The sequence below is a fragment of the Ambystoma mexicanum genome, unplaced genomic scaffold (assembly GCF_040938575.1).
Source record: "Ambystoma mexicanum isolate Mex_15411 unplaced genomic scaffold, UKY_AmexF1_1 Mex_scaf1, whole genome shotgun sequence".
In the NCBI taxonomy this organism is placed as follows: domain Eukaryota; kingdom Metazoa; phylum Chordata; class Amphibia; order Caudata; family Ambystomatidae; genus Ambystoma; species Ambystoma mexicanum.
The window spans coordinates 121,442-149,134 of NW_027182324.1; the positions used below are offsets into that span (position 1 = coordinate 121,442).

General features: G+C 40.8%; 11 non-coding genes across 11 annotated transcripts; all 11 read right to left on the reverse strand.

Annotated features, from left to right (window-relative positions):
- Window positions 1–2,203: 2,203 nt before the first annotated feature.
- Window positions 2,204–2,276, reverse strand: TRNAK-UUU (transfer RNA lysine (anticodon UUU)). Its single transcript has one exon. It is a non-coding gene; the product is annotated as a tRNA-Lys (tRNA).
- Window positions 2,277–3,044: 768 nt separating this feature from the next.
- TRNAK-UUU (transfer RNA lysine (anticodon UUU)) lies at window positions 3,045–3,117 on the reverse strand. Its single transcript has one exon. It is a non-coding gene; the product is annotated as a tRNA-Lys (tRNA).
- A 3,768-nt stretch (window positions 3,118–6,885) lies between these two features.
- TRNAK-UUU (transfer RNA lysine (anticodon UUU)) lies at window positions 6,886–6,958 on the reverse strand. The gene has a single exon. It is a non-coding gene; the product is annotated as a tRNA-Lys (tRNA).
- Window positions 6,959–7,727: 769 nt separating this feature from the next.
- On the reverse strand, window positions 7,728–7,800 carry TRNAK-UUU (transfer RNA lysine (anticodon UUU)). Its single transcript has one exon. It is a non-coding gene; the product is annotated as a tRNA-Lys (tRNA).
- Window positions 7,801–9,411: 1,611 nt separating this feature from the next.
- TRNAK-UUU (transfer RNA lysine (anticodon UUU)) lies at window positions 9,412–9,484 on the reverse strand. The gene has a single exon. It is a non-coding gene; the product is annotated as a tRNA-Lys (tRNA).
- Window positions 9,485–11,093: 1,609 nt separating this feature from the next.
- TRNAK-UUU (transfer RNA lysine (anticodon UUU)) lies at window positions 11,094–11,166 on the reverse strand. Its single transcript has one exon. It is a non-coding gene; the product is annotated as a tRNA-Lys (tRNA).
- A 768-nt stretch (window positions 11,167–11,934) lies between these two features.
- Window positions 11,935–12,007, reverse strand: TRNAK-UUU (transfer RNA lysine (anticodon UUU)). The gene has a single exon. It is a non-coding gene; the product is annotated as a tRNA-Lys (tRNA).
- Window positions 12,008–13,617: 1,610 nt separating this feature from the next.
- TRNAK-UUU (transfer RNA lysine (anticodon UUU)) lies at window positions 13,618–13,690 on the reverse strand. Its single transcript has one exon. It is a non-coding gene; the product is annotated as a tRNA-Lys (tRNA).
- Window positions 13,691–15,301: 1,611 nt separating this feature from the next.
- On the reverse strand, window positions 15,302–15,374 carry TRNAK-UUU (transfer RNA lysine (anticodon UUU)). Its single transcript has one exon. It is a non-coding gene; the product is annotated as a tRNA-Lys (tRNA).
- A 1,609-nt stretch (window positions 15,375–16,983) lies between these two features.
- On the reverse strand, window positions 16,984–17,056 carry TRNAK-UUU (transfer RNA lysine (anticodon UUU)). Its single transcript has one exon. It is a non-coding gene; the product is annotated as a tRNA-Lys (tRNA).
- Window positions 17,057–17,824: 768 nt separating this feature from the next.
- TRNAK-UUU (transfer RNA lysine (anticodon UUU)) lies at window positions 17,825–17,897 on the reverse strand. The gene has a single exon. It is a non-coding gene; the product is annotated as a tRNA-Lys (tRNA).
- Window positions 17,898–27,693: the final 9,796 nt, after the last annotated feature.

Below are 27,693 nucleotides of genomic sequence, written 5' to 3' on the forward strand. Positions count from 1 at the left end.
AGACGAACATGTGCTCCTCAATGCACACACTGGGCAATGCAGTCCACTCTAAATCGACGATTAATGACATGCTCGTTTTGTGCAATGGAGTTTCAGTCAATTGGAAAACATTTTGAAAAGTTATATTGCAACAGTAGCCCAGCCTTAAAAAAAGTGGATTTCACTTCTAAATGATTACATGAGGAAGGAAAGGAGACTAGATGCAAAAAAGGTGCTGTGGCTTAATTGGTTAAAGTGCCTGTCAAGTAAACAGGAGATCCTGAGTTTGAATCTCAGCAGTGCCTCTCTGCTTTTTTTTCGACCAATCTGTCTCCCCAATATTAAAACTTTGTACAAAGATTGCTATTGCATGCTATTTAGAAGCACAGACAGGCTTAAAATGTTGGCAAAGCATCCAAGAACTCTGGACTCCACTACCTTCGAGTCATATTGCCCAAGGTTGCCATGCCATCAGAAATAGCAAATATTAGAATGAGCAATTCATATTTCCTGCTTAATTTATTGTAAAAGAAGCAAAGGTACGCCTGAACAGGGACTTGAACCCTGGACCCTCAGATTAAAAGTCTGATGCTCTACCGACTGAGCTATCCAGGTACAGGGATCCCTGCCATTTGAAACTTGATTTTCACTCTACAGCACCTCCATACATGGCTACCTCACTGGTCAATAAAGGAAATGAATTACTAGTGCATTACACACATTTTGACACTGGAGACATAACTTTTTTCAGTCATTCCGTATCCAGATATAGAGATTTGCAGCATGTAGGACTTTAATGGTCATCCACCCCACGCATTTGAATGTTTTGCCACATTCATGAGTGCAAACTTGCTCACCAGTAAAGACGTACATGTGCTCCTCAATGCACACACTGGGCAATGCAGTCCACTCTAAATCGTTGATTACTGACATGCTCGTTTTGTGCAATGGAGTTTCAGTCAATTGGAAAACATTTTGAAAAGTTATATTGCAACAGAAGCCCAGCCTTAAAAAAGTGAATATGACTTCTAAATGATTACATGAGGAAGGAAAGGAGACCAGATGCAAAAAAGGTGCTGTGGCTTAGTTGGTTAAATCGCCTGTCTAGTAAACAGGAGATCCTGAGTTCGAATCTCAGCAGCGCCTGTCTGCTTTTTTTTCGACCAATCTGTCTCCCCAATATTAAAACTTTGTACAAAGATTGCTATTTCATGCTATTTAGAAGCACAGTCAGGCTTGAAATGTTGGCAAAGCATCCAAGAACTCTGGACTCCACTACCTTAGAGTCATATTGCCCAAGGTTGCGATGCCATCAGAAATCGCACATATTAGAATGAGCAATTCATATTTCCTGCTTAATTTTTTGTAAAAGAAGCAAAGGTACGCCTGAACAGTGACTTGAACCCTGGACCCTCAGATTAAAAGTCTGATGCTCTACCGACTGAGCTATCCAGGCACAGGGATCACTGTCCATTTGAAACTTGATTTTCACTCTACAGCACCTCCATACATGGCTACCTCACTGGTCAATAAAGGAAATGAATTACTAGTGCATTACACACATTTTGACACTGGAGACATAACTTTTTTCAGTCATTCCGTATCCAGATATAGAGATTTGCAGCATCTAGGACTTTAATGTTCACCCACTTACGGATTTGAATGTTTTGCCACATTCATGAGTGCAAACTTGCTCCCCAGTAAAGACGAACATGTGCTCCTCAATGCACACACTGGGCAATGCAGTCCACTCTAAATCAATGATTAATGACATGCTCGTTTTGTGCAATGGAGTTTCAGTCAATTGGAAAACATTTTGAAAAGTTATATTGCAACAGAAGCCCAGCCTTAAAAAAGTGGATTTCACTTCTAAATGATTACATGAGAATGGAAAGGAGACCAGATGCAAAAAAGGTGCTGTGGCTTAGTTGGTTAAAGCGCCTTTCTAGTAAACAGGAGATCCTGAGTTCGAATCTCAGCAGCGCCTGTTTGCTTTTTTTTCGACCAATCTGTCTCCCCAATATTAAAACTTTGTACAAAGATTGCTATTTCATGCTATTTAGAAGCACAGTCAGGCTTGAAATGTTGGCAAAGGATCCAAGAACTCTGGACTCCACTACCTTAGAGTCATATTGCCCAAGGTTGCGATGCCATCAGAAATAGCACATATTAGAATGAGCAATTCATATTTCCTGCTTAAATTTTTGTAAAAGAAGCAAAGGTACGCCTGAACAGGGACTTGAACCCTGGACCCTCAGATTAAAAGTCTGATGCTCTACCGACTGAGCTATCCAGGCACAGGGATCACTGCTCATTTGAAACTTGATTTTCACTCTACAGCACCTCCATACATGGCTACCTCACTGGTCAATAAAGGAAATGAATTACTAGTGCATTACACACATTTTGACACTGGAGACATAACTTTTTTCAGTCATTCCGTATCCAGATATAGAGATTTGCAGCATCTAGGACTTTAATGTTCACCCACTTACGGATTTGAATGTTTTGCCACATTCATGAGTGCAAACTTGCTCCCCAGTAAAGACGAACATGTGCTCCTCAATGCACACACTGGGCAATGCAGTCCACTCTAAATCGACGATTAATGACATGCTTGTTTTGTGCAATGGAGTTTCAGTCAATTGGAAAACATTTTGAAAAGTTATATTGCAACAGAAGCCCAGCCTTAAAAAAGTGGATTTCACTTCTAAATGATTACATGAGGAAGGAAAGGAGACCAGATGCAAAAAAGGTGCTGTGGCTTAGTTGGTTAAAGCGCCTGTCTAGTAAACAGGAGATCCTGAGTTCGAATCTCAGCAGCGCCTGTCTGCTTTTTTTTCGACCAATCTGTCTCCCCAATATTAAAACTTTGTACAAAGATTGCTATTTCATGCTATTTAGAAGCACAGTCAGGCTTGAAATGTTGGCAAAGCATCCAAGAACTCTGGACTCCACTACCTTAGAGTCATATTGCCCAAGGTTGCGATGCCATCAGAAATAGCACATATTAGAATGAGCAATTCATATTTCCTGCTTAATTTTTTGTAAAAGAAGCAAAGGTACGCCTGAACAGGGACTTGAACCCTGGACCCTCAGATTAAAAGTCTGATGCTCTACCGACTGAGCTATCCAGGCACAAGGACCACTGCCCATTTGAAACTTGATTTTCACTCTACAGCACCTCCATACAAGGCTACCTCACTGGTCAATAAAGGAAATGAATTACTAGTGCATTACACACATTTTGACACTGGAGACATAACTTTTTTCAGTCATTCCGTATCCAGATATAGAGATTTGCAGCATCTAGGACTTTAATGTTCACCCACTTACGGATTTGAATGTTTTGCCACATTCATGAGTGCAAACTTGCTCCCCAGTAAAGACGAACATGTGCTCCACAATGCACACACTGGGCAATGCAGTCCACTCTAAATCAACGATTAATGACATGCTCGTTTTGTGCAATGGAGTTTCAGTCAATTGGAAAACATTTTGAAAAGTTATATTGCAACAGAAGCCCAGCCTTAAAAAAGTGGATTTCACTTCTAAATGATTACATGAGGAAGGAAAGGAGACCAGATGTAAAAAAGGTGCTGTGGCTTAGTTGGTTAAAGCGCCTGTCTAGTAAACAGGAGATCCTGAGTTCGAATCTCAGCAGCGCCTGTCTGCTTTTTTTTCGACCAATCTGTCTCCCCAATATTAAAACTTTGTACAAAGATTGCTATTTCATGCTATTTAGAACCACAGTCAGGCTTGAAATGTTGGCAAAGCATCCAAGAACTCTGGACTCCACTACCTTAGAGTCATATTGCCCAAGGTTGCGATGCCATCAGAAATAGCACATATTAGAATGAGCAATTCATATTTCCTGCTTAATTTTTTGTAAAAGAAGCAAAGGTACCCCTGAACAGGGACTTGAACCCTGGACCCTCAGATTAAAAGTCTGATGCTCTACCAACTGAGCTATCCAGGCACAGGGATCACTGCTCATTTGAAACTTGATTTTCACTCTACAGCAACTCCATACATGGCTACCTCACTGGTCAATAAAGGAAATGAATTACTAGTGCATTACACACATTTTGACACTGGAGACATAACTTTTTTCAGTCATTCCGTATCCAGATATAGAGATTTGCAGCATCTAGGACTTTAATGTTCACCCACTTACGGATTTGAATGTTTTGCCACATTCATGAGTGCAAACTTGCTCCCCAGTAAAGACGAACATGTGCTCCTCAATGCACACACTGGGCAATGCAGTCCACTCTAAATCGACGATTAATGACATGCTCGTTTTGTGCAATGGAGTTTCAGTCAATTGGAAAACATTTTGAAAAGTTATATTGCAACAGAAGCCCAGCCTTAAAAAAGTGGATTTCACTTCTAAATGATTACATGAGAATGGAAAGGAGACCAGATGCAAAAAAGGTGCTGTGGCTTAGTTGGTTAAAGCGCCTGTCTAGTAAACAGGAGATCCTGAGTTCGAATCTCAGCAGCGCCTGTCTGCTTTTTTTTCGACCAATCTGTCTCCCCAATATTAAAACTTTGAACAAAGATTGCTATTTCATGCTATTTAGAAGCACAGTCAGGCTTGAAATGTTGGCAAAGCATCCAAGAACTCTGGACTCCACCACCTTAGAGTCATATTGCCCAAGGTTGCGATGCCATCAGAAATAGCACATATTAGAATGAGCAATTCATATTTCCTGCTTAATTTTTTGTAAAAGAAGCGAAGGTACGCCTGAGCAGGGACTTGAACCCTGGACCCTCAGATTAAAAGTTTGATGCTCTACCGACTGAGCTATCCAGGCACAGGGATCACTGCCATTTGAAACTTGATTTTCACTCTACAGCACCTCCATACATGGCTACCTCACTGGTCAATAAAGGAAATGAATTACTAGTGCATTACACACATTTTGACACTGGAGACATAACTTTTTTCAGTCATTCCGTATCCAGATATAGAGATTTGCAGCATCTAGGACTTTAATGTTCACCCACTTACGGATTTGAATGTTTTGCCACATTCATGAGTGCAAACTTGCTCCCCAGTAAAGACGAACATGTGCTCCTCAATGCACACACTGGGCAATGCCGTCCACTCTAAATCGACGATTAATGACATGCTCGTTTTGTGCAATGGAGTTTCAGTCAATTGGAAAACATTTTGAAAAGTTATATTGCAACAGAAGCCCAGCCTTAAAAAAAGTGGATTTCACTTCTAAATGATTACATGAGGAAGGAAAGGAGACCAGATGCAAAAAAGGTGCTGTGGCTTAGTTGGTTAAAGCGCCTGTCTAGTAAAAAGGAGATCCTGAGTTCGAATCTCAGCAGCGCCTGTCTGCTTTTTTTTCGACCAATCTGTCTCCCCAATATTAAAACTTTGTACAAAGATTGCTATTTCATGCTATTTAGAAGCACAGTCAGGCTTGAAATGTTGGCAAAGCACCCAAGAACTCTGGTCTCCACTACCTTAGAGTCATATTGCCCAAGGTTGAGATGCCATCAGAAATAACACATATTCGAATGAGCAATTCATATTTCCTGCTTAATTTTTTGTAAAAAAAGCAAAGGTACGCTTGAACAGGGACTTGAACCCTGGACCCACAGGATCACTGCCCATTTGAAACTTGATTTTCACTCTACAGCACTTCCATACATGGCTACCTCACTGGTCAATTAAAGGAAATGAATTACTAGTGCATTACACACATTTTGACACTGGAGACATGACTTTTTTCAGTCATTCCGTATCCAGATATAGAGATTTGCAGCATCTAGGACTTTAATGGTCATCCACCCCACGGATTTGAATGTTTTGCCACATTCATGAGTGCAAACTTGCTCCCCAGTAAAGACGTACATGTGCTCCTCAATGCACACACTGGGCAATGCAGTCCACTCTAAATCGTCGATTACTGACATGCTCGTTTTGTGCAATGGAGTTTCAGTCAATTGGAAAACATTTTGAAAAGTTATATTGCAACAGAAGCCCAGCCTTAAAAAAAGTGGATTTCACTTCTAAATGATTACATGAGGAAGGAAAGGAGACCAGATGCAACAGGGACTTGAACCCTGGACCATCAGATTAAAAGTCTGATGCTCTACCGACTGAGCTATCCAGGCACAGGGATCACTGCCCATTTGAAACTTGATTTTCACTCTACAGCACCTCCATACATGGCTACCTCACTGGTCAATAAAGGAAATGAATTACTAGTGCATTACACACATTTTGACACTGGAGACATAACTTTTTTCAGTCATTCCGTATCCAGATATAGAGATTTGCAGCATCTAGGACTTTAATGTTCACCCACTTACGGATTTGAATGTTTTGCCACATTCATGAGTGCAAACTTGCTCCCCAGTAAAGACGAACATGTGCTCCTCAATGCACACACTGGGCAATGCAGTCCACTCTAAATCGACGATTAATGACATGCTCGTTTTGTGCAATGGAGTTTCAGTCAATTGGAAAACATTTTGAAAAGTTATATTGCAACAGAAGCCCAGCCTTAAAAAAGTGGATTTCACTTCTAAATGATTACATGAGAATGGAAAGGAGACCAGATGCAAAAAAGGTGCTGTGGCTTAGTTGGTTAAAGCGCCTGTCTAGTAAACAGGAGATCCTGAGTTCGAATCTCAGCAGCGCCTGTCTGCTTTTTTTTCGACCAATCTGTCTCCCCAATATTAAAACTTTGTACAAAGATTGCTATTTCATGCTATTTAGAAGCACAGTCAGGCTTGAAATGTTGGCAAAGCATCCAAGAACTCTGGACTCCACTACCTTAGAGTCATATTGCCCAAGGTTGCGATGCCATCAGAAATAGCACATATTAGAATGAGCAATTCATATTTCCTGCTTAAATTTTTGTAAAAGAAGCAACGGTACGCCTGAACAGGGACTTGAACCCTGGACCCTCAGATTAAAAGTCTGATGCTCTACCGACTGAGCTATCCAGGCAAAGGGATCACTGCTCATTTGAAACTTGATTTTCACTCTACAGCACCTCCATACATGGCTACCTCACTGGTCAATAAAGGAAATGAATTACTAGTGCATTACACACATTTTGACACTGGAGACATAACTTTTTTCAGTCATTCCGTATCCAGATATAGAGATTTGCAGCATCTAGGACTTTAATGTTCACCCACTTACGGATTTGAATGTTTTGCCACATTCATGAGTGCAAACTTGCTCCCCAGTAAAGACGAACATGTGCTCCTCAATGCACACACTGGGCAATGCAGTCCACTCTAAATCGACGATTAATGACATGCTCGTTTTGTGCAATGGAGTTTCAGTCAATTGGAAAACATTTTGAAAAGTTATATTGCAACAGAAGCCCAGCCTTAAAAAAAATGGATTTCACTTCTAAATGATTACATGAGGAAGGAAAGGAGACCAGATGCAAAAAAGGTGCTGTGGCTTAGTTGGTTAAAGCGCCTGTCTAGTAAACAGGAGATCCTGAGTTCGAATCTCAGCAGCGCCTGTCTGCTTTTTTTTCGACCAATCTGTCTCCCCAATATTAAAACTTTGTACAAAGATTGCTATTTCATGCTATTTAGAAGCACAGTCAGGCTTGAAATGTTGGCAAAGCATCCAAGAACTCTGGACTCCACTACCTTCGAGTCATATTGCCCAAGGTTGCCATGCCATCAGAAATTGCAAATATTAGAATGAGCAATTCATATTTCCTGCTTAATTTATTGTAAAAGAAGCAAAGGTACGCCTGAACAGGGACTTGAACCCTGGACCCTCAGATTAAAAGTCTGATGCTCTACCGACTGAGCTATCCAGGCACAGGGATCACTGCCATTTGAAACTTGATTTTCACTCGACAGCACCTCCATACATGGCTACCTCACTGGTCAATAAAGGAAATGAATTACTAGTGCATTACACACATTTTGACACTGGAGACATAACTTTTTTCAGTCATTCCGTATCCAGATATAGAGATTTGCAGCATGTAGGACTTTAATGGTCATCCACCCCACGCATTTGAATGTTTTGCCACATTCATGAGTGCAAACTTGCTCCCCAGTAAAGACGAACATGTGCTCCTCAATGCACACACTGGGCAATGCAGTCCACTCTAAATCGACGATTAATGACATGCTCGTTTTGTGCAATGGAGTTTCAGTCAATTGGAAAACATTTTGAAAAGTTATATTGCAACAGAAGCCCAGCCTTAAAAAAAATGGATTTCACTTCTAAATGATTACATGAGGAAGGAAAGGAGACCAGATGCAAAAAAGGTGCTGTGGCTTAGTTGGTTAAAGCGCCTGTCTAGTAAACAGGAGATCCTGAGTTCGAATCTCAGCAGCGCCTGTCTGCTTTTTTTTCGACCAATCTGTCTCCCCAATATTAAAACTTTGTACAAAGATTGCTATTTCATGCTATTTAGAAGCACAGTCAGGCTTGAAATGTTGGCAAAGCATCCAAAAACTCTGGACTCCACTACCTTAGAGTCATATTGCCCAAGGTTGCGATGCCATCAGAAATAGCACATATTAGAATGAGCAATTCATATTTCCTACTTAATTTTTTGTAAAAGAAGCATAGGTACGCCTGAACAGTGACTTGAACCCTGGACCCTCAGATTAAAAGTCTGATGCTCTACCGACTGAGCTATCCAGGCACAGGGATCACTGCCCATTTGAAACTTGATTTTCACTCTACAGCACCTCCATACATGGCTACCTCACTGGTCAATAAAGGAAATGAATTACTAGTGCATTACACACATTTTGACACTGGAGACATAACTTTTTTCAGTCATTCCGTATCCAGATATAGAGATTTGCAGCATCTAGGACTTTAATGTTCACCCACTTACGGATTTGAATGTTTTGCCACATTCATGAGTGCAAACTTGCTCCCCAGTAAAGACGAACATGTGCTCCTCAATGCACACACTGGGCAATGCAGTCCACTCTAAATCGACGATTAATGACATGCTCGTTTTGTGCAATGGAGTTTCAGTCAATTGGAAAACATTTTGAAAAGTTATATTGCAACAGTAGCCCAGCCTTAAAAAAAGTGGATTTCACTTCTAAATGATTACATGAGGAAGGAAAGGAGACTAGATGCAAAAAAGGTGCTGTGGCTTAATTGGTTAAAGTGCCTGTCAAGTAAACAGGAGATCCTGAGTTTGAATCTCAGCAGTGCCTCTCTGCTTTTTTTTCGACCAATCTGTCTCCCCAATATTAAAACTTTGTACAAAGATTGCTATTGCATGCTATTTAGAAGCACAGACAGGCTTAAAATGTTGGCAAAGCATCCAAGAACTCTGGACTCCACTACCTTCGAGTCATATTGCCCAAGGTTGCCATGCCATCAGAAATAGCAAATATTAGAATGAGCAATTCATATTTCCTGCTTAATTTATTGTAAAAGAAGCAAAGGTACGCCTGAACAGGGACTTGAACCCTGGACCCTCAGATTAAAAGTCTGATGCTCTACCGACTGAGCTATCCAGGCACAGGGATCCCTGCCATTTGAAACTTGATTTTCACTCTACAGCACCTCCATACATGGCTACCTCACTGGTCAATAAAGGAAATGAATTACTAGTGCATTACACACATTTTGACACTGGAGACATAACTTTTTTCAGTCATTCCGTATCCAGATATAGAGATTTGCAGCATGTAGGACTTTAATGGTCATCCACCCCACGCATTTGAATGTTTTGCCACATTCATGAGTGCAAACTTGCTCACCAGTAAAGACGTACATGTGCTCCTCAATGCACACACTGGGCAATGCAGTCCACTCTAAATCGTTGATTACTGACATGCTCGTTTTGTGCAATGGAGTTTCAGTCAATTGGAAAACATTTTGAAAAGTTATATTGCAACAGAAGCCCAGCCTTAAAAAAGTGAATATGACTTCTAAATGATTACATGAGGAAGGAAAGGAGACCAGATGCAAAAAAGGTGCTGTGGCTTAGTTGGTTAAAGCGCCTGTCTAGTAAACAGGAGATCCTGAGTTCGAATCTCAGCAGCGCCTGTCTGCTTTTTTTTCGACCAATCTGTCTCCCCAATATTAAAACTTTGTACAAAGATTGCTATTTCATGCTATTTAGAAGCACAGTCAGGCTTGAAATGTTGGCAAAGCATCCAAGAACTCTGGACTCCACTACCTTAGAGTCATATTGCCCAAGGTTGCGATGCCATCAGAAATCGCACATATTAGAATGAGCAATTCATATTTCCTGCTTAATTTTTTGTAAAAGAAGCAAAGGTACGCCTGAACAGTGACTTGAACCCTGGACCCTCAGATTAAAAGTCTGATGCTCTACCGACTGAGCTATCCAGGCACAGGGATCACTGTCCATTTGAAACTTGATTTTCACTCTACAGCACCTCCATACATGGCTACCTCACTGGTCAATAAAGGAAATGAATTACTAGTGCATTACACACATTTTGACACTGGAGACATAACTTTTTTCAGTCATTCCGTATCCAGATATAGAGATTTGCAGCATCTAGGACTTTAATGTTCACCCACTTACGGATTTGAATGTTTTGCCACATTCATGAGTGCAAACTTGCTCCCCAGTAAAGACGAACATGTGCTCCTCAATGCACACACTGGGCAATGCAGTCCACTCTAAATCGATGATTAATGACATGCTCGTTTTGTGCAATGGAGTTTCAGTCAATTGGAAAACATTTTGAAAAGTTATATTGCAACAGAAGCCCAGCCTTAAAAAAGTGGATTTCACTTCTAAATGATTACATGAGAATGGAAAGGAGACCAGATGCAAAAAAGGTGCTGTGGCTTAGTTGGTTAAAGCGCCTTTCTAGTAAACAGGAGATCCTGAGTTCGAATCTCAGCAGCGCCTGTTTGCTTTTTTTTCGACCAATCTGTCTCCCCAATATTAAAACTTTGTACAAAGATTGCTATTTCATGCTATTTAGAAGCACAGTCAGGCTTGAAATGTTGGCAAAGGATCCAAGAACTCTGGACTCCACTACCTTAGAGTCATATTGCCCAAGGTTGCGATGCCATCAGAAATAGCACATATTAGAATGAGCAATTCATATTTCCTGCTTAAATTTTTGTAAAAGAAGCAAAGGTACGCCTGAACAGGGACTTGAACCCTGGACCCTCAGATTAAAAGTCTGATGCTCTACCGACTGAGCTATCCAGGCACAGGGATCACTGCTCATTTGAAACTTGATTTTCACTCTACAGCACCTCCATACATGGCTACCTCACTGGTCAATAAAGGAAATGAATTACTAGTGCATTACACACATTTTGACACTGGAGACATAACTTTTTTCAGTCATTCCGTATCCAGATATAGAGATTTGCAGCATCTAGGACTTTAATGTTCACCCACTTACGGATTTGAATGTTTTGCCACATTCATGAGTGCAAACTTGCTCCCCAGTAAAGACGAACATGTGCTCCTCAATGCACACACTGGGCAATGCAGTCCACTCTAAATCGACGATTAATGACATGCTTGTTTTGTGCAATGGAGTTTCAGTCAATTGGAAAACATTTTGAAAAGTTATATTGCAACAGAAGCCCAGCCTTAAAAAAGTGGATTTCACTTCTAAATGATTACATGAGGAAGGAAAGGAGACCAGATGTAAAAAAGGTGCTGTGGCTTAGTTGGTTAAAGCGCCTGTCTAGTAAACAGGAGATCCTGAGTTCGAATCTCAGCAGCGCCTGTCTGCTTTTTTTTCGACCAATCTGTCTCCCCAATATTAAAAATTTGTACAAAGATTGCTATTTCATGCTATTTAGAACCACAGTCAGGCTTGAAATGTTGGCAAAGCATCCAAGAACTCTGGACTCCACTACCTTAGAGTCATATTGCCCAAGGTTGCGATGCCATCAGAAATAGCACATATTAGAATGAGCAATTCATATTTCCTGCTTAATTTTTTGTAAAAGAAGCAAAGGTACGCCTGAACAGGGACTTGAACCCTGGACCCTCAGATTAAAAGTCTGATGCTCTACCAACTGAGCTATCCAGGCACAGGGATCACTGCTCATTTGAAACTTGATTTTCACTCTACAGCAACTCCATACATGGCTACCTCACTGGTCAATAAAGGAAATGAATTACTAGTGCATTACACACATTTTGACACTGGAGACATAACTTTTTTCAGTCATTCCGTATCCAGATATAGAGATTTGCAGCATCTAGGACTTTAATGTTCACCCACTTACGGATTTGAATGTTTTGCCACATTCATGAGTGCAAACTTGCTCCCCAGTAAAGACGAACATGTGCTCCTCAATGCACACACTGGGCAATGCAGTCCACTCTAAATCGACGATTAATGACATGCTCGTTTTGTGCAATGGAGTTTCAGTCAATTGGAAAACATTTTGAAAAGTTATATTGCAACAGAAGCCCAGCCTTAAAAAAAATGGATTTCACTTCTAAATGATTACATGAGGAAGGAAAGGAGACCAGATGCAAAAAAGGTGCTGTGGCTTAGTTGGTTAAAGCGCCTGTCTAGTAAACAGGAGATCCTGAGTTCGAATCTCAGCAGCGCCTGTCTGCTTTTTTTTCGACCAATCTGTCTCCCCAATATTAAAACTTTGTACAAAGATTGCTATTTCATGCTATTTAGAAGCACAGTCAGGCTTGAAATGTTGGCAAAGCATCCAAAAACTCTGGACTCCACTACCTTAGAGTCATATTGCCCAAGGTTGCGATGCCATCAGAAATAGCACATATTAGAATGAGCAATTCATATTTCCTGCTTAATTTTTTGTAAAAGAAGCATAGGTACGCCTGAACAGTGACTTGAACCCTGGACCCTCAGATTAAAAGTCTGATGCTCTACCGACTGAGCTATCCAGGCACAGGGATCACTGTCCATTTGAAACTTGATTTTCACTCTACAGCACCTCCATACATGGCTACCTCACTGGTCAATAAAGGAAATGAATTACTAGTGCATTACACACATTTTGACACTGGAGACATAACTTTTTTCAGTCATTCCGTATCCAGATATAGAGATTTGCAGCATCTAGGACTTTAATGTTCACCCACTTACGGATTTGAATGTTTTGCCACATTCATGAGTGCAAACTTGCTCCCCAGTAAAGACGAACATGTGCTCCTCAATGCACACACTGGGCAATGCAGTCCACTCTAAATCGACGATTAATGACATGCTCGTTTTGTGCAATGGAGTTTCAGTCAATTGGAAAACATTTTGAAAAGTTATATTGCAACAGAAGCCCAGCCTTAAAAAAGTGGATTTCACTTCTAAATGATTACATGAGGAAGGAAAGGAGACTAGATGCAAAAAAGGTGCTCTGGCTTAGTTGGTTAAAGCGCCTGTCAAGTAAACAGGAGATCCTGAGTTTGAATCTCAGCAGTGCCTCTCTGCTTTTTTTTCGACCAATCTGTCTCCCCAATATTAAAACTTTGTACAAAGATTGCTATTGCATGCTATTTAGAAGCACAGTCAGGCTTAAAATGTTGGCAAAGCATCCAAGAACTCTGGACTCCACTACCTTCGAGTCATATTGCCCAAGGTTGCCATGCCATCAGAAATAGCAAATATTAGAATGAGCAATTCATATTTCCTGCTTAATTTATTGTAAAAGAAGCAAAGGTACGCCTGAACAGGGACTTGAACCCTGGACCCTCAGATTAAAAGTCTGATGCTCTACCGACTGAGCTATCCAGGCACAGGGATCACTGCCATTTGAAACTTGATTTTCACTCTACAGCACCTCCATACATGGCTACCTCACTGGTCAATAAAGGAAATGAATTACTAGTGCATTACACACATTTTGACACTGGAGACATAACTTTTTTCAGTCATTCCGTATCCAGATATAGAGATTTGCAGCATGTAGGACTTTAATGGTCATCCACCCCACGCATTTGAATGTTTTGCCACATTCATGAGTGCAAACTTGCTCCCCAGTAAAGACGAACATGTGCTCCTCAATGCACACACTGGGCAATGCAGTCCACTCTAAATCGACGATTAATGACATGCTCGTTTTGTGCAATGGAGTTTCAGTCAATTGGAAAACATTTTGAAAAGTTATATTGCAACAGAAGCCCAGCCTTAAAAAAAATGGATTTCACTTCTAAATGATTACATGAGGAAGGAAAGGAGACCAGATGCAAAAAAGGTGCTGTGGCTTAGTTGGTTAAAGCGCCTGTCTAGTAAACAGGAGATCCTGAGTTCGAATCTCAGCAGCGCCTGTCTGCTTTTTTTTCGACCAATCTGTCTCCCCAATATTAAAACTTTGTACAAAGATTGCTATTTCATGCTATTTAGAAGCACAGTCAGGCTTGAAATGTTGGCAAAGCATCCAAAAACTCTGGACTCCACTACCTTAGAGTCATATTGCCCAAGGTTGCGATGCCATCAGAAATAGCACATATTAGAATGAGCAATTCATATTTCCTACTTAATTTTTTGTAAAAGAAGCATAGGTACGCCTGAACAGTGACTTGAACCCTGGACCCTCAGATTAAAAGTCTGATGCTCTACCGACTGAGCTATCCAGGCACAGGGATCACTGCCCATTTGAAACTTGATTTTCACTCTACAGCACCTCCATACATGGCTACCTCACTGGTCAATAAAGGAAATGAATTACTAGTGCATTACACACATTTTGACACTGGAGACATAACTTTTTTCAGTCATTCCGTATCCAGATATAGAGATTTGCAGCATCTAGGACTTTAATGTTCACCCACTTACGGATTTGAATGTTTTGCCACATTCATGAGTGCAAACTTGCTCCCCAGTAAAGACGAACATGTACTCCTCAATGCACACACTGGGCAATGCAGTCTACTCTAAATCGACGATTAATGACATGCTCGTTTTGTGCAATGGAGTTTCAGTCAATTGGAAAACATTTTGAAAAGTTATATTGCAACAGTAGCCCAGCCTTAAAAAAAGTGGATTTCACTTCTAAATGATTACATGAGGAAGGAAAGGAGACTAGATGCAAAAAAGGTGCTGTGGCTTAATTGGTTAAAGTGCCTGTCAAGTAAACAGGAGATCCTGAGTTTGAATCTCAGCAGTGCCTCTCTGCTTTTTTTTCGACCAATCTGTCTCCCCAATATTAAAACTTTGTACAAAGATTGCTATTGCATGCTATTTAGAAGCACAGACAGGCTTAAAATGTTGGCAAAGCATCCAAGAACTCTGGACTCCACTACCTTCGAGTCATATTGCCCAAGGTTGCCATGCCATCAGAAATAGCAAATATTAGAATGAGCAATTCATATTTCCTGCTTAATTTATTGTAAAAGAAGCAAAGGTACGCCTGAACAGGGACTTGAACCCTGGACCCTCAGATTAAAAGTCTGACGCTCTACCGACTGAGCTATCCAGGCACAGGGATCCCTGCCATTTGAAACTTGATTTTCACTCTACAGCACCCCCATACATGGCTACCTCACTGGTCAATAAAGGAAATGAATTACTAGTGCATTACACACATTTTGACACTGGAGACATAACTTTTTTCAGTCATTCCGTATCCAGATATAGAGATTTGCAGCATGTAGGACTTTAATGGTCATCCACCCCACGCATTTGAATGTTTTGCCACATTCATGAGTGCAAACTTGCTCACCAGTAAAGACGCACATGTGCTCCTCAATGCACACACTGGGCAATGCAGTCCACTCTAAATCGTTGATTACTGACATGCTCGTTTTGTGCAATGGAGTTTCAGTCAATTGGAAAACATTTTGAAAAGTTATATTGCAACAGAAGCCCAGCCTTAAAAAAGTGAATATGACTTCTAAATGATTACATGAGGAAGGAAAGGAGACCAGATGCAAAAAAGGTGCTGTGGCTTAGTTGGTTAAAGCGCCTGTCTAGTAAACAGGAGATCCTGAGTTCGAATCTCAGCAGCGCCTGTCTGCTTTTTTTTCGACCAATCTGTCTCCCCAATATTAAAACTTTGTACAAAGATTGCTATTTCATGCTATTTAGAAGCACAGTCAGGCTTGAAATGTTGGCAAAGCATCCAAGAACTCTGGACTCCACTACCTTAGAGTCATATTGCCCAAGGTTGCGATGCCATCAGAAATCGCACATATTAGAATGAGCAATTCATATTTCCTGCTTAATTTTTTGTAAAAGAAGCAAAGGTACGCCTGAACAGTGACTTGAACCCTGGACCCTCAGATTAAAAGTCTGATGCTCTACCGACTGAGCTATCCAGGCACAGGGATCACTGTCCATTTGAAACTTGATTTTCACTCTACAGCACCTCCATACATGGCTACCTCACTGGTCAATAAAGGAAATGAATTACTAGTGCATTACACACATTTTGACACTGGAGACATAACTTTTTTCAGTCATTCCGTATCCAGATATAGAGATTTGCAGCATCTAGGACTTTAATGTTCACCCACTTACGGATTTGAATGTTTTGCCACATTCATGAGTGCAAACTTGCTCCCCAGTAAAGACGAACATGTGCTCCTCAATGCACACACTGGGCAATGCAGTCCACTCTAAATCGATGATTAATGACATGCTCGTTTTGTGCAATGGAGTTTCAGTCAATTGGAAAACATTTTGAAAAGTTATATTGCAACAGAAGCCCAGCCTTAAAAAAGTGGATTTCACTTCTAAATGATTACATGAGAATGGAAAGGAGACCAGATGCAAAAAAGGTGCTGTGGCTTAGTTGGTTAAAGCGCCTTTCTAGTAAACAGGAGATCCTGAGTTCGAATCTCAGCAGCGCCTGTTTGCTTTTTTTTCGACCAATCTGTCTCCCCAATATTAAAACTTTGTACAAAGATTGCTATTTCATGCTATTTAGAAGCACAGTCAGGCTTGAAATGTTGGCAAAGCATCCAAGAACTCTGGACTCCACTACCTTAGAGTCATATTGCCCAAGGTTGCGATGCCATCAGAAATAGCACATATTAGAATGAGCAATTCATATTTCCTGCTTAAATTTTTGTAAAAGAAGCAAAGGTACGCCTGAACAGGGACTTGAACCCTGGACCCTCAGATTAAAAGTCTGATGCTCTACCGACTGAGCTATCCAGGCACAGAGATCACTGCTCATTTGAAACTTGATTTTCACTCTACAGCACCTCCATACATGGCTACCTCACTGGTCAATAAAGGAAATGAATTACTAGTGCATTACACACATTTTGACACTGGAGACATAACTTTTTTCAGTCATTCCGTATCCAGATATAGAGATTTGCAGCATCTAGGACTTTAATGTTCACCCACTTACGGATTTGAATGTTTTGCCACATTCATGAGTGCAAACTTGCTCCCCAGTAAAGACGAACATGTGCTCCTCAATGCACACACTGGGCAATGCAGTCCACTCTAAATCGACGATTAATGACATGCTTGTTTTGTGCAATGGAGTTTCAGTCAATTGGAAAACATTTTGAAAAGTTATATTGCAACAGAAGCCCAGCCTTAAAAAAGTGGATTTCACTTCTAAATGATTACATGAGGAAGGAAAGGAGACCAGATGCAAAAAAGGTGCTGTGGCTTAGTTGGTTAAAGCGCCTGTCTAGTAAACAGGAGATCCTGAGTTCGAATCTCAGCAGCGCCTGTCTGCTTTTTTTTCGACCAATCTGTCTCCCCAATATTAAAACTTTGTACAAAGATTGCTATTTCATGCTATTTAGAAGCACAGTCAGGCTTGAAATGTTGGCAAAGCATCCAAGAACTCTGGACTCCACTACCTTAGAGTCATATTGCCCAAGGTTGCGATGCCATCAGAAATAGCACATATTAGAATGAGCAATTCATATTTCCTGCTTAATTTTTTGTAAAAGAAGCAAAGGTACGCCTGAACAGGGACTTGAACCCTGGACCCTCAGATTAAAAGTCTGATGCTCTACCGACTGAGCTATCCAGGCACAAGGACCACTGCCCATTTGAAACTTGATTTTCACTCTACAGCACCTCCATACAAGGCTACCTCACTGGTCAATAAAGGAAATGAATTACTAGTGCATTACACACATTTTGACACTGGAGACATAACTTTTTTCAGTCATTCCGTATCCAGATATAGAGATTTGCAGCATCTAGGACTTTAATGTTCACCCACTTACGGATTTGAATGTTTTGCCACATTCATGAGTGCAAACTTGCTCCCCAGTAAAGACGAACATGTGCTCCACAATGCACACACTGGGCAATGCAGTCCACTCTAAATCAACGATTAATGACATGCTCGTTTTGTGCAATGGAGTTTCAGTCAATTGGAAAACATTTTGAAAAGTTATATTGCAACAGAAGCCCAGCCTTAAAAAAGTGGATTTCACTTCTAAATGATTACATGAGGAAGGAAAGGAGACCAGATGTAAAAAAGGTGCTGTGGCTTAGTTGGTTAAAGCGCCTGTCTAGTAAACAGGAGATCCTGAGTTCGAATCTCAGCAGCGCCTGTCTGCTTTTTTTTCGACCAATCTGTCTCCCCAATATTAAAACTTTGTACAAAGATTGCTATTTCATGCTATTTAGAACCACAGTCAGGCTTGAAATGTTGGCAAAGCATCCAAGAACTCTGGACTCCACTACCTTAGAGTCATATTGCCCAAGGTTGCGATGCCATCAGAAATAGCACATATTAGAATGAGCAATTCATATTTCCTGCTTAATTTTTTGTAAAAGAAGCAAAGGTACCCCTGAACAGGGACTTGAACCCTGGACCCTCAGATTAAAAGTCTGATGCTCTACCAACTGAGCTATCCAGGCACAGGGATCACTGCTCATTTGAAACTTGATTTTCACTCTACAGCAACTCCATACATGGCTACCTCACTGGTCAATAAAGGAAATGAATTACTAGTGCATTACACACATTTTGACACTGGAGACATAACTTTTTTCAGTCATTCCGTATCCAGATATAGAGATTTGCAGCATCTAGGACTTTAATGTTCACCCACTTACGGATTTGAATGTTTTGCCACATTCATGAGTGCAAACTTGCTCCCCAGTAAAGACGAACATGTGCTCCTCAATGCACACACTGGGCAATGCAGTCCACTCTAAATCGACGATTAATGACATGCTCGTTTTGTGCAATGGAGTTTCAGTCAATTGGAAAACATTTTGAAAAGTTATATTGCAACAGAAGCCCAGCCTTAAAAAAGTGTATTTCACTTCTAAATGATTACATGAGGAAGGAAAGGAGACCAGATGCAAAAAAGGTGCTGTGGCTTAGTTGGTTAAAGCGCCTGTCTAGTAAACAGGAGATCCTGAGTTCGAATCTCAGCAGCGCCTGTCTGCTTTTTTTTCGACCAATCTGTCTCCCCAATATTAAAACTTTGAACAAAGATTGCTATTTCATGCTATTTAGAAGCACAGTCAGGCTTGAAATGTTGGCAAAGCATCCAAGAACTCTGGACTCCACCACCTTAGAGTCATATTGCCCAAGGTTGCGATGCCATCAGAAATAGCACATATTAGAATGAGCAATTCATATTTCCTGCTTAATTTTTTGTAAAAGAAGCGAAGGTACGCCTGAGCAGGGACTTGAACCCTGGACCCTCAGATTAAAAGTTTGATGCTCTACCGACTGAGCTATCCAGGCACAGGGATCACTGCCATTTGAAACTTGATTTTCACTCTACAGCACCTCCATACATGGCTACCTCACTGGTCAATAAAGGAAATGAATTACTAGTGCATTACACACATTTTGACACTGGAGACATAACTTTTTTCAGTCATTCCGTATCCAGATATAGAGATTTGCAGCATCTAGGACTTTAATGTTCACCCACTTACGGATTTGAATGTTTTGCCACATTCATGAGTGCAAACTTGCTCCCCAGTAAAGACGAACATGTGCTCCTCAATGCACACACTGGGCAATGCAGTCCACTCTAAATCGACGATTAATGACATGCTCGTTTTGTGCAATGGAGTTTCAGTCAATTGGAAAACATTTTGAAAAGTTATATTGCAACAGAAGCCCAGCCTTAAAAAAAGTGGATTTCACTTCTAAATGATTACATGAGGAAGGAAAGGAGACCAGATGCAAAAAAGGTGCTGTGGCTTAGTTGGTTAAAGCGCCTGTCTAGTAAAAAGGAGATCCTGAGTTCGAATCTCAGCAGCGCCTGTCTGCTTTTTTTTCGACCAATCTGTCTCCCCAATATTAAAACTTTGTACAAAGATTGCTATTTCATGCTATTTAGAAGCACAGTCAGGCTTGAAATGTTGGCAAAGCACCCAAGAACTCTGGTCTCCACTACCTTAGAGTCATATTGCCCAAGGTTGAGATGCCATCAGAAATAACACATATTCGAATGAGCAATTCATATTTCCTGCTTAATTTTTTGTAAAAGAAGCAAAGGTACGCTTGAACAGGGACTTGAACCCTGGACCCACAGGATCACTGCCCATTTGAAACTTGATTTTCACTCTACAGCACTTCCATACATGGCTACCTCACTGGTCAATAAAGGAAATGAATTACTAGTGCATTACACACATTTTGACACTGGAGACATGACTTTTTTCAGTCATTCCGTATCCAGATATAGAGATTTGCAGCATCTAGGACTTTAATGGTCATCCACCCCACGGATCTGAATGTTTTGCCACATTCATGAGTGCAAACTTGCTCCCCAGTAAAGACGTACATGTGCTCCTCAATGCACACACTGGGCAATGCAGTCCACTCTAAATCGTCGATTACTGACATGCTCGTTTTGTGCAATGGAGTTTCAGTCAATTGGAAAACATTTTGAAAAGTTATATTTCAACAGAAGCCCAGCCTTAAAAAAAATGGATTTCACTTCTAAATGATTACATGAGGAAGGAAAGGAGACCAGATGCAAAAAAGGTGCTGTGGCTTAGTTGGTTAAAGCGCCTGTCTAGTAAACAGGAGATCCTGAGTTCGAATCTCAGCAGCGCCTGTCTGCTTTTTTTTCGACCAATCTGTCTCCCCAATATTAAAACTTTGTACAAAGATTGCTATTTCATGCTATTTAGAAGCACAGTCAGGCTTGAAATGTTGGCAAAGCATCCAAGAACTCTGGACTCCACTACCTTAGAGTCATATTGCCCAAGGTTGGGTGCCATCAGAAATAGCACATATTAGAATGAGCAATTCATATTTCCTGCTTAATTTTTTGTAAAAGAAGCAAAGGTACGCCTGAACAGTGACTTGAACCCTGGACCCTCAGATTAAAAGTCTGATGCTCTACCGACTGAGCTATCCAGGCACAGGGATCACTGCCTATTTGAAACTTGATTTTCACTCTACAGCACCTCCATACATGGCTACCTCACTGGTCAATAAAGGAAATGAATTACTAGTGCATTACACACATTTTGACACTGGAGACATAACTTTTTTCAGTCATTCCGTATCCAGATATAGAGATTTGCAGCATCTAGGACTTTAATGTTCACCCACTTACGGATTTGAATGTTTTGCCACATTCATGAGTGCAAACTTGCTCCCCAGTAAAGACGAACATGTGCTCCTCAATGCACACACTGGGCAATGCAGTCCACTCTAAATCGACGATTAATGACATGCTCGTTTTGTGCAATGGAGTTTCAGTCAATTGGAAAACATTTTGAAAAGTTATATTGCAACAGAAGCCCAGCCTTAAAAAAGTGGATTTCACTTCTAAATGATTACATGAGAATGGAAAGGAGACCAGATGCAAAAAAGGTGCTGTGGCTTAGTTGGTTAAAGCGCCTGTCTAGTAAACAGGAGATCCTGAGTTCGAATCTCAGCAGCGCCTGTCTGCTTTTTTTTCGACCAATCTGTCTCCCCAATATTAAAACTTTGTACAAAGATTGCTATTTCATGCTATTTAGAAGCACAGTCAGGCTTGAAATGTTGGCAAAGCATCCAAGAACTCTGGACTCCACTACCTTAGAGTCATATTGCCCAAGGTTGCGATGCCATCAGAAATAGCACATATTAGAATGAGCAATTCATATTTCCTGCTTAAATTTTTGTAAAAGAAGCAACGGTACGCCTGAACAGGGACTTGACCCCTGCACCCTCAGATTAAAAGTCTGATGCTCTACCGACTGAGCTATCCAGGCACAGGGATCACTGCTCATTTGAAACTTGATTTTCACTCTACAGCACCTCCATACAAGGCTACCTCACTGGTCAATAAAGGAAATGAATTACTAGTGCATTACACACATTTTGACACTGGAGACATAACTTTTTTCAGTCATTCCGTATCCAGATATAGAGATTTGCAGCATCTAGGACTTTAATGTTCACCCACTTACGGATTTGAATGTTTTGCCACATTCATGAGTGCAAACTTGCTCCCCAGTAAAGACGAACATGTGCTCCACAATGCACACACTGGGCAATGCAGTCCACTCTAAATCAACGATTAATGACATGCTCGTTTTGTGCAATGGAGTTTCAGTCAATTGGAAAACATTTTGAAAAGTTATATTGCAACAGAAGCCCAGCCTTAAAAAAGTGGATTTCACTTCTAAATGATTACATGAGGAAGGAAAGGAGACCAGATGTAAAAAAGGTGCTGTGGCTTAGTTGGTTAAAGCGCCTGTCTAGTAAACAGGAGATCCTGAGTTCGAATCTCAGCAGCGCCTGTCTGCTTTTTTTTCGACCAATCTGTCTCCCCAATATTAAAACTTTGTACAAAGATTGCTATTTCATGCTATTTAGAACCACAGTCAGGCTTGAAATGTTGGCAAAGCATCCAAGAACTCTGGACTCCACTACCTTAGAGTCATATTGCCCAAGGTTGCGATGCCATCAGAAATAGCACATATTAGAATGAGCAATTCATATTTCCTGCTTAATTTTTTGTAAAAGAAGCAAAGGTACCCCTGAACAGGGACTTGAACCCTGGACCCTCAGATTAAAAGTCTGATGCTCTACCAACTGAGCTATCCAGGCACAGGGATCACTGCTCATTTGAAACTTGATTTTCACTCTACAGCAACTCCATACATGGCTACCTCACTGGTCAATAAAGGAAATGAATTACTAGTGCATTACACACATTTTGACACTGGAGACATAACTTTTTTCAGTCATTCCGTATCCAGATATAGAGATTTGCAGCATCTAGGACTTTAATGTTCACCCACTTACGGATTTGAATGTTTTGCCACATTCATGAGTGCAAACTTGCTCCCCAGTAAAGACGAACATGTGCTCCTCAATGCACACACTGGGCAATGCAGTCCACTCTAAATCGACGATTAATGACATGCTCGTTTTGTGCAATGGAGTTTCAGTCAATTGGAAAACATTTTGAAAAGTTATATTGCAACAGAAGCCCAGCCTTAAAAAAGTGTATTTCACTTCTAAATGATTACATGAGGAAGGAAAGGAGACCAGATGCAAAAAAGGTGCTGTGGCTTAGTTGGTTAAAGCGCCTGTCTAGTAAACAGGAGATCCTGAGTTCGAATCTCAGCAGCGCCTGTCTGCTTTTTTTTCGACCAATCTGTCTCCCCAATATTAAAACTTTGAACAAAGATTGCTATTTCATGCTATTTAGAAGCACAGTCAGGCTTGAAATGTTGGCAAAGCATCCAAGAACTCTGGACTCCACCACCTTAGAGTCATATTGCCCAAGGTTGCGATGCCATCAGAAATAGCACATATTAGAATGAGCAATTCATATTTCCTGCTTAATTTTTTGTAAAAGAAGCGAAGGTACGCCTGAGCAGGGACTTGAACCCTGGACCCTCAGATTAAAAGTTTGATGCTCTACCGACTGAGCTATCCAGGCACAGGGATCACTGCCATTTGAAACTTGATTTTCACTCTACAGCACCTCCATACATGGCTACCTCACTGGTCAATAAAGGAAATGAATTACTAGTGCATTACACACATTTTGACACTGGAGACATAACTTTTTTCAGTCATTCCGTATCCAGATATAGAGATTTGCAGCATCTAGGACTTTAATGTTCACCCACTTACGGATTTGAATGTTTTGCCACATTCATGAGTGCAAACTTGCTCCCCAGTAAAGACGAACATGTGCTCCTCAATGCACACACTGGGCAATGCAGTCCACTCTAAATCGACGATTAATGACATGCTCGTTTTGTGCAATGGAGTTTCAGTCAATTGGAAAACATTTTGAAAAGTTATATTGCAACAGAAGCCCAGCCTTAAAAAAAGTGGATTTCACTTCTAAATGATTACATGAGGAAGGAAAGGAGACCAGATGCAAAAAAGGTGCTGTGGCTTAGTTGGTTAAAGCGCCTGTCTAGTAAAAAGGAGATCCTGAGTTCGAATCTCAGCAGCGCCTGTCTGCTTTTTTTTCGACCAATCTGTCTCCCCAATATTAAAACTTTGTACAAAGATTGCTATTTCATGCTATTTAGAAGCACAGTCAGGCTTGAAATGTTGGCAAAGCACCCAAGAACTCTGGTCTCCACTACCTTAGAGTCATATTGCCCAAGGTTGAGATGCCATCAGAAATAACACATATTCGAATGAGCAATTCATATTTCCTGCTTAATTTTTTGTAAAAGAAGCAAAGGTACGCTTGAACAGGGACTTGAACCCTGGACCCACAGGATCACTGCCCATTTGAAACTTGATTTTCACTCTACAGCACTTCCATACATGGCTACCTCACTGGTCAATAAAGGAAATGAATTACTAGTGCATTACACACATTTTGACACTGGAGACATGACTTTTTTCAGTCATTCCGTATCCAGATATAGAGATTTGCAGCATCTAGGACTTTAATGGTCATCCACCCCACGGATCTGAATGTTTTGCCACATTCATGAGTGCAAACTTGCTCCCCAGTAAAGACGTACATGTGCTCCTCAATGCACACACTGGGCAATGCAGTCCACTCTAAATCGTCGATTACTGACATGCTCGTTTTGTGCAATGGAGTTTCAGTCAATTGGAAAACATTTTGAAAAGTTATATTTCAACAGAAGCCCAGCCTTAAAAAAAATGGATTTCACTTCTAAATGATTACATGAGGAAGGAAAGGAGACCAGATGCAAAAAAGGTGCTGTGGCTTAGTTGGTTAAAGCGCCTGTCTAGTAAACAGGAGATCCTGAGTTCGAATCTCAGCAGCGCCTGTCTGCTTTTTTTTCGACCAATCTGTCTCCCCAATATTAAAACTTTGTACAAAGATTGCTATTTCATGCTATTTAGAAGCACAGTCAGGCTTGAAATGTTGGCAAAGCATCCAAGAACTCTGGACTCCACTACCTTAGAGTCATATTGCCCAAGGTTGGGATGCCATCAGAAATAGCACATATTAGAATGAGCAATTCATATTTCCTGCTTAATTTTTTGTAAAAGAAGCAAAGGTACGCCTGAACAGTGACTTGAACCCTGGACCCTCAGATTAAAAGTCTGATGCTCTACCGACTGAGCTATCCAGGCACAGGGATCACTGCCTATTTGAAACTTGATTTTGACTCTACAGCACCTCCATACATGGCTACCTCACTGGTCAATAAAGGAAATGAATTACTAGTGCATTACACACATTTTGACACTGGAGACATAACTTTTTTCAGTCATTCCGTATCCAGATATAGAGATTTGCAGCATCTAGGACTTTAATGTTCACCCACTTACGGATTTGAATGTTTTGCCACATTCATGAGTGCAAACTTGCTCCCCAGTAAAGACGAACATGTGCTCCTCAATGCACACACTGGGCAATGCAGTCCACTCTAAATCGACGATTAATGACATGCTCGTTTTGTGCAATGGAGTTTCAGTCAATTGGAAAACATTTTGAAAAGTTATATTGCAACAGAAGCCCAGCCTTAAAAAAGTGGATTTCACTTCTAAATGATTACATGAGAATGGAAAGGAGACCAGATGCAAAAAAGGTGCTGTGGCTTAGTTGGTTAAAGCGCCTGTCTAGTAAACAGGAGATCCTGAGTTCGAATCTCAGCAGCGCCTGTCTGCTTTTTTTTCGACCAATCTGTCTCCCCAATATTAAAACTTTGTACAAAGATTGCTATTTCATGCTATTTAGAAGCACAGTCAGGCTTGAAATGTTGGCAAAGCATCCAAGAACTCTGGACTCCACTACCTTAGAGTCATATTGCCCCAGGTTGCGATGCCATCAGAAATAGCACATATTAGAATGAGCAATTCATATTTCCTGCTTAAATTTTTGTAAAAGAAGCAACGGTACGCCTGAACAGGGACTTGACCCCTGCACCCTCAGATTAAAAGTCTGATGCTCTACCGACTGAGCTATCCAGGCACAGGGATCACTGCTCATTTGAAACTTGATTTTCACTCTACAGCACCTCCATACATGGCTACCTCACTGGTCAATAAAGGAAATGAATTACTAGTGCATTACACACATTTTGACACTGGAGACATAACTTTTTTCAGTCATTCCGTATCCAGATATAGAGATTTGCAGCATCTAGGACTTTAATGTTCACCCACTTACGGATTTGAATGTTTTGCCACATTCATGAGTGCAAACTTGCTCCCCAGTAAAGACGAACATGTGCTCCTCAATGCACACACTGGGCAATGCAGTCCACTCTAAATCGACGATTAATGACATGCTCGTTTTGTGCAATGGAGTTTCAGTCAATTGGAAAACATTTTGAAAAGTTATATTGCAACAGAAGCCCAGCCTTAAAAAAGTGGATTTCACTTCTAAATGATTACATGAGGAAGGAAAGGAGACCAGATGCAAAAAAGGTGCTATGGCTTAGTTGGTTAAAGCGCCTGTCTAGTAAACAGGAGATCCTGAGTTCGAATCTCAGCAGCGCCTGTCTGCTTTTTTTTCGACCAATCTGTCTCCCCAATATTAAAACTTTGAACAAAGATTGCTGTTTCATGCTATTTAGAAGCACAGTCAGGCTTGAAATGTTGGCAAAGCATCCAAGAACTCTGGACTCCACTACCTTAGAGTCATATTGCCCAAGGTTGCGATGCCATCAGAAATAGCACATATTAGAATGAGCAATTCATATTTCCTGCTTAATTTTTTGTAAAAGAAGCGAAGGTATGCCTGAGCAGGGACTTGAACCCTGGACCCTCAGATTAAAAGTCTGATGCTCTACCGACTGAGCTATCCAGGCACAGGGATCACTGCCCATTTGAAACTTGATTTTCACTCTACAGCACCTCCATACATGGCTACCTCACTGGTCAATAAAGTAAATGAATTACTAGTGCATTACACACATTTTGACACTGGAGACATAACTTTTTTCAGTCATTCCGTATCCAGATATAGAGATTTGCAGCATCTAGGACTTTAATGTTCACCCACTTACGGATTTGAATGTTTTGCCACATTCATGAGTGCAAACTTGCTCCCCAGTAAAGACGAACATGTGCTCCTCAATGCACACACTGGGCAATGCAGTCCACTCTAAATCGACGATTGACATGCTCGTTTTGTGCAATGGAGTTTCAGTCAATTGGAAAACATTTTGAAAAGTTATATTGCAACAGAAGCCCAGCCTTAAAAAAAATGGATTTCACTTCTAAATGATTACATGAGGAAGGAAAGGAGACCAGATGCAAAAAAGGTGCTGTGGCTTAGTTGGTTAAAGCGCCTGTCTAGTAAACAGGAGATCCTGAGTTCGAATCTCAGCAGCGCCTGTCTGCTTTTTTTTCGACCAATCTGTCTCCCCAATATTAAAACTTTGTACAAAGATTGCTATTTCATGCTATTTAGAAGCACAGTCAGGCTTGAAATGTTG